This window comes from Cyanistes caeruleus, chromosome 21 (assembly GCF_971803275.1).
Source record: "Cyanistes caeruleus chromosome 21, bCyaCae1.hap1.1, whole genome shotgun sequence".
Classification (NCBI taxonomy): domain Eukaryota; kingdom Metazoa; phylum Chordata; class Aves; order Passeriformes; family Paridae; genus Cyanistes; species Cyanistes caeruleus.
The window spans coordinates 5,190,983-5,197,075 of record NC_141721.1 but is presented as its reverse complement, the minus strand read 5'-3'; the positions used below and the strand labels follow the sequence as shown (position 1 = coordinate 5,197,075).

Sequence of the window (6,093 nt, the reverse complement as noted above, 5' to 3'; positions counted from 1 at the left end):
CCCCCGTAGCAGCGTGTGGCCTTGCAGCAGCGTGCGGCCTTGCGCAGCGGCGGATACTGGCGGGCGCGGATGCTGCTGTCAATGACAACGCCGCTGTTGCTGTGGTTACCGGTGTGATGCTTCGCCAGAGCAGAGTGAGGTCAGACGGCTCCAGCAGGAACGGGGGGGATGCATGGATGGATGGACGGATGGACAAGTGCATAAAGAGGGAAAGGATGCTCCCAAATCCCCCTGGATATGACTCTAGGCCCACCTTGGGGGGTGCTGGCACTTGGGAAAGAGCAAGGGGCCAAAATTAATTCACCCATGAAGCCTCAACCACTTTCTGTAGCACTGACAGTTTTTTGGGGACCCAACCCTGGTGGGAGTGAGGGACAGGCCCCATTGTGGGGCTGGAGGGGTCAGGGCAGCACGGTGCTGCAATGGGTTACTCACCCTGTGTACTATAAATGTGCCCCCCACCACCGCTTTGTGCTGTCCCATTACCCCACAGTGCATTGCAGTGGCACCCATGGGTGCTTGTGACACTGGAAGAACGGGGGGGTCTTATGAAGGGCATGTGGGAGGTGCTGCTCAGGACCCTGTTGTGGGTGCAGGCTGCAGGTGGGCAGGGGGCACCCCCAGGCTGGTACCCAGGTGTGGGGACCCCCGTGCAACTCCTTCCTGTGATGGGGGGGCTCAAATCAGCAGCCCCATGGTGATGCCACGAGGCCAGGATGGGGCCACGTTCTGGCCTAGAGGGGTGGTCAGGGGCGATGGGCGCCCCGGGTTCCCGTGGGTGCCTGGATGGACACCTCGTGTCTGGGGCAGGGGGTGCCCCACGCCGCCCTCCCAGGGTGATGGGACCCTCCGTTTGTATCTCAGAGGGTGCACGGCCCCTGGGTCTGGCAGCAGGTGGAGAAGGGATGTGGGGTACTGGGTGCTGCTCCACTGCATCCCTCGAGCAGCCAGGGAACGGAGCGGGGAGGCTCTGGAGGGATCGGGGGTGGGGGGCCGGTGTCCTGTTGCAGCCCGGACCCCCTGCCCGGCTCCAGGCCGCTGTCCTCCCCCCGCGCCGATATAAATAGTAGCGTCTTCCCGTTCCCTAAATTTCCTCGCTGACGTAGCGCTCACGTCATTGTGTAGGTTGATGCTTTTCTATGAATGAGCCGAGATCCCCGTTACTACGAGCCCGATCCTATAAAAGCCCCGCGCGCTGCGGACAGCGCAGCACCGACACCGGCGCCGGCCCCGCCGGGAGCCGCGGGGCCCCTGCCCGGCCCGGCAGCCGCGGGGCCTGCAGGAGGTAAGGCACCGGCTGGCTTGGCCCCCAGGTAAGCGGGGACAGAGCCCGGTGCGGGGGCGGGAGGGGGCAGCGGAGCCCCGCGGCACCGAGCGCTGCACCTGCCGGCCCCGGGGCGGGGGTGAGGCGGAGCGGAGGGCAGCGGGGGCCGGGGCGGGGGGGAGCTCTGCGGCGGGCGGGGGCGGTGCGGTGCCGCCTGGCGCAGCCCCACGTGCGGGCCGGGCGGCGGGGGCGGCGGGGCCGGGCGGCGGCGCCGGCGGGGGCGGTGCGCGGGGGCGGGCGCTGAGCCCGGGGCCGCCCCGGGGGGGCGCACGGCGGGGACCGGCCGCCCGCACCTTGCAGGGGTTGGGGTGGGGGGGGGGGGCGGGGAGAGGTGCGGAAGCGCATCCGCGTGTGGGGCTGTGCGTGTGTGTCCCGCTCTGCGGTGACACTGGCGCCCGCTGTCCCCCCCACCCTCTCCGAGCCTCCCCGCGGCCACCCCCGACGGGACCCCCCCAGCCCCATCCCGCGGTGCCGCCGTGCCAGGCACTCTCCACCGCCACCTCCCTCGGGTTTCCCCGCAGCCCCGTGTCCCCAGCCCGGGTGCTGCCGGCTCCGCAGAACCCGGCCGGGGGGGGTCGATCGCCTTCACCCCGCTGCGTCTAAAGAGCGCGGAGACCCCGTTGAGGAGAGCCCGAGTCAGAGCGTCGGCACCTTGGCTCTAGACTGCTTACTGCTGCGTAGGGACAGGACAGTAACAGTCTACAGTCATGGCTACTGAAGCATGACCCACCGCCGGCACCGGCCCCGGCCCAGCACCGGCCCCGGCCCCGCCGCAGCGCCGGGGGGGCGGGCGCTGTCCGTGGTGCTGAGCCGTCGGGGAGCGCGCCCCGACGGGGGCGGGGGGGAAAGGCGGGAAGGGGCGGGGATGGGGGGGGTGTCCCGGTGCCCGCCTGACCCCGCTCTCTCTTTCCCCCCCCGCAGACACCGACCCCCCCACGGCGGAAGCCCCCCCCCGCCTTCCCGCTGCAGCCCAGGTAGGGGGGGACCCCCGGCGGGGCGGACACGCGTGGGAGGGCGGGGGGCGGGCAGGGGGGGTGGGCGGATGCGACCGATGCTGCCGATCCTACCGACACTCCCCCCTCCCGAGCACCGGGAGTCCCCCCCGCGCCGCCGGTGGGGGTCGGGCGCGCTCGCTGCGGTGGCGGGGACGCCTCCTCGCCGTCTCCAAGGCACCGGCTGCCCCCTCCCAATCCGCCCTCCCGCCCCCCCCTCCCTACTCCGACGCCGCCCGGGCGACCGTGGCTTTAGATTGTTACTGTGCCGCTGGGGGGGTAACAGTCTACAGCCATGGTCGCCGGGACAGGCGGACTCGCACCGCGGGCAGCACCGGCTCCCCCCACTCGCCCACCCCCGGGGGTCCCGAGGCGGCGGAGGCGGGGGTCCCGTCGGGGGCGGCCCGCCTCCCGGGGCAGTAGGAGCTCACATGCAGGATGCAGCTCACCGCACATCAACTCTTACTGTTCGGGGGGGCGGGCGCCGAGCGGCTCTCCCTCGGGCGGCGGGAACGATGGAGACCCCCTCCTCGGATCCCCCATCCTGACCCCCGCCCCGCAGCCCCTCACCTGCCTTCCCGGCGGGGACCCGGAGCCCCTCGGGGACAGTCCCTGCCGGACTCGTCCCGCCGCATCTGTCCGCTCGGCAGTCGGGGTCCCGTGCCCCCCGTCCCGTGTCCCCCCGTCCCGCCGGCGCTGCGCGGGGGCACCGCGGGCCGTTCGCGGAGCGGGGCTGGCGGCGGGACCGGCGCGGCGGGGACTGAGCGCGGCCCGCGGGGCCGGCCGGGGGCGGCCGGGGGCGGTCGCAGGTTGCACAACCCGCCCGGCGCGGCCAGGAGATTCCTGAGAGGCGAAGTCAGAGCGGCCCGGCCTGCCCCGGCAGCGGGCACCGGGCCTTCGGCAGCCGGCGGCGACCGGTGCTGGCCGGGCAGGGCTCCTGGCGGGGGGTCCCGGGGACTCGCAGCCCCGGAGATGGAGAGAGGGGGCTGGAAGGGCCGTAGTGACCACTCGGAGGGGAGGGGAGGGAGCTACCAAATCCCATGGGGACACCGGGCATGTAGGGTCACGCCCAAGTGGGTGAGGGTGGCAGGAGGAACAGGGAGAGCCCCTGAACAAGAGCCTTCAGTCCTGGGACCCTGCAGCACAGGGCTTCTGTGGGTGTCCCACCTAGACTGAATAGGGGTCATGCAGGGTCCCCTGCCCACACGCTCCCTCTCCAAAGCAGCCCCATTAGGATCCCTCATGCACATAACAGCTCTGTCCTCACCCAGACAGGCATGGCCACCACCAGGTCACCAGGGGCCAGCAGGGCCACAGTGGGACACAGGAGCCATAGGCAGAGAAGGATCAGAGGTAGCAGGTCCCTGCTGTGCCCTGCCATGTCTCTTGCTTGTTCTCTTTGACTCCTGCTTTTCCCATCGCTGCCATTGGTGATGGGCCAGGCCCCTCACATCTCCAGGACGGGGATTTTCGGGCAGTTCCAACAGCACTCAGGTAAAACCACAGCTATGTCCAGCACATCCTTGCTGAAACGTTGCCACTGCCATAAAACCCACTCTCCATACCCTGGGAAACACCTCCTTGTTTGCACCCCATCAACAGCACCACAGGGAGGTCCAGGCCATGGTGACATCAGTGTCCCTTCCAGGGTACCCCTGGGTGAGGGGACATGTCCTGCGGGCAGCGCTGTGGCCCGCTGGACCCCACGCTCCAGCCCAGGAATGTTCCAGCTGCAATGCTGTTTTGAAGGCCAAGTCTCTCCCGCTGACACCCTGGAATCAGTTTTTCTTCCAGAGTCCTTAAAAATATCCTGGATTCCTGACACTGGGACTTGTCTTCCAATGGTGTTTCCAAGCTGCTGGGCCTGGGGCCAGCCGTCAGCGCCGGGGGACAGAGGCCGTCCAGCTCCTGTGCTCCTCCTCAGCACGGAGATCGCGGCGGTGCAGGGAAGGAAAGTGGTGCCAAGGAGGATCACAGCCCCTGCCACGGCTTCTTCCATGGTGGAATGGTGCTCAGCGGGGCACAGGCACGGCACAAACACTGCCTTACCTCGGCAACACACCCAGCAGCTTCGGAGCGTGTCCCTGTGCGTGGCCAGGAGGGTGGGAAGGGTCTTTCTGGGACCTCCAAGCCATGACCCTGCAGAGCCCGGCAGCTGAGGACTGGGGTGGACACTGCCTGCAGCGAAGGTCCCAAGGGACTCTCCCAGATGGGATTTCCCTGTGCATCCCTGGGAAAGCACGTGGCCCCAGAAAACTTCTAGACAAAACCTGTCACCCGCTCCTGGCTTTGCCAAGTGGCATCCTGGCACCGCAGGAATTTAGGGTGGGCCCGGGGGGGCTGAGCCAGCAAAGCTGGTGGGGGCGGCAGGGAGAGGTGCTGCTGTTGTCCCCCCAAAGGCCAGGCAGGTGCCCACTGGCCCCACACATTGTTGCTGCCATCTGACAGCTCTTGGAGAAACGGCCTTTTGTGATTCAGCCGTGTTTATCCCAGCCTGCAGCCCGGCCCAGCGTGGGTTTCCATGGAAAACTTCCATCCAAAACAAGGAAAGAGAAGGAGCTACAGCAGGAGTGACTCAGCCACAACTGGAAGCTTCTGCAAGTGAAGCAGGGAAGGGGGGGCTGTTCCCAAAGGCTTGGTCCTGCTCCAGCAGCGGGGACCAGGGATGGTCCCGGCTGTCCCCTGCCTGTGCCACTGCCACCTCGCAGGCAGGAGCTTGGCAGGTTTGGGGGAAGCCTCACTGTAAAACCATCTGGGAAATACATCACCCTCCCGGAGCGCCCTCTCCCCACGCCTGTGGCAGGTCCCACCGGTGGGGACAGAGGAGGAAGAGCGTGAGATGAGTAAGGCTCAAACCCTGGCACAAACTGCCCCTGATGCCAGGCTTGGTGGGACGTCGCTTTTCCAGCACTGCCCACAGGAACCCCACCCGTGCCTGGTGTGCCCCAAGTGGGTGGCTGGCAGGGTGGGCAGTGGCAGTGACCTCGAGGTGGCAGTGGCACAGGAAGAAAGGGTGCGGGAAGCTGGGGAGAGGTGGGAAAACAGGCAGGAGTTTGCAGGGAAGCGGCAGCACTGGCAGCATCTCTGCTCATGCCAGGCTCCTCCTGCCCTCCCTGGGACACCGGGAGAGGGCTGAGGGCTCTGCTCACCCAGGGCAGGGGAGCAAAGCTCTGCCTGGTCGAGCTCTGGACTCCATGCCTGCAGCAGGCTCCTCACAAGCAGGGCCACAGCCAAGGTCCTTCCTGCCCCTGAGGTCACACAGGTGGCTCCAGTGGCTGCACTGGGGTATGGAAAGGCACATCTGGGGACAAAGGTGACATCCCCCCTGCCAAAACAGCCCGGCTCCCGGGGCTGCTGGTAACACTGGTGACTGTCCCCAGGGCCCTCTTGTCCCAGGCAAGTGGCACAGCTGTCACACAGATCTCGGGCTCACTTCATCACCCCCGTTCAGCAACAGCAACTGGACACGCTGTTCTGAGGGGAAAACCGACTCCCCTGGGCCGGGTGATGGAAAAGGGAACTCCCCAGCATCAGGCTGAGTGAGGGGTGGGAGGACATCAGCCAGTCTTGCCTCCAGGCTCACCTCTGCGGGCAGCCAAGGACTGTGGCTGCATCCTAAGAACAGACCTGGATCTGCGAGAGAGGAAGGGCCAGCCCGAGGGCATCCCTCCAGCAGAAAGGAGGGAGAGGGCAGGATTCCCATGGCAAAGCCCTCTGTCCGCTGTGGACACGCCGTGAGAGCCGCGGGAGCCGCTTCCCTCCTCCCACCACACCGGG

General features: G+C 67.7%; 1 long non-coding RNA gene across 1 annotated transcript; it reads left to right on the top strand.

The window, feature by feature from the left end:
• Positions 1 to 1,200: 1,200 nt before the first annotated feature.
• On the top strand, positions 1,201 to 4,163 carry LOC147649619 (uncharacterized). The gene is made up of 3 exons (XR_015278535.1): positions 1,201 to 1,285; positions 2,246 to 2,298; positions 4,099 to 4,163. It is a non-coding gene; the product is annotated as an uncharacterized LOC147649619 (long non-coding RNA).
• Positions 4,164 to 6,093: the final 1,930 nt, after the last annotated feature.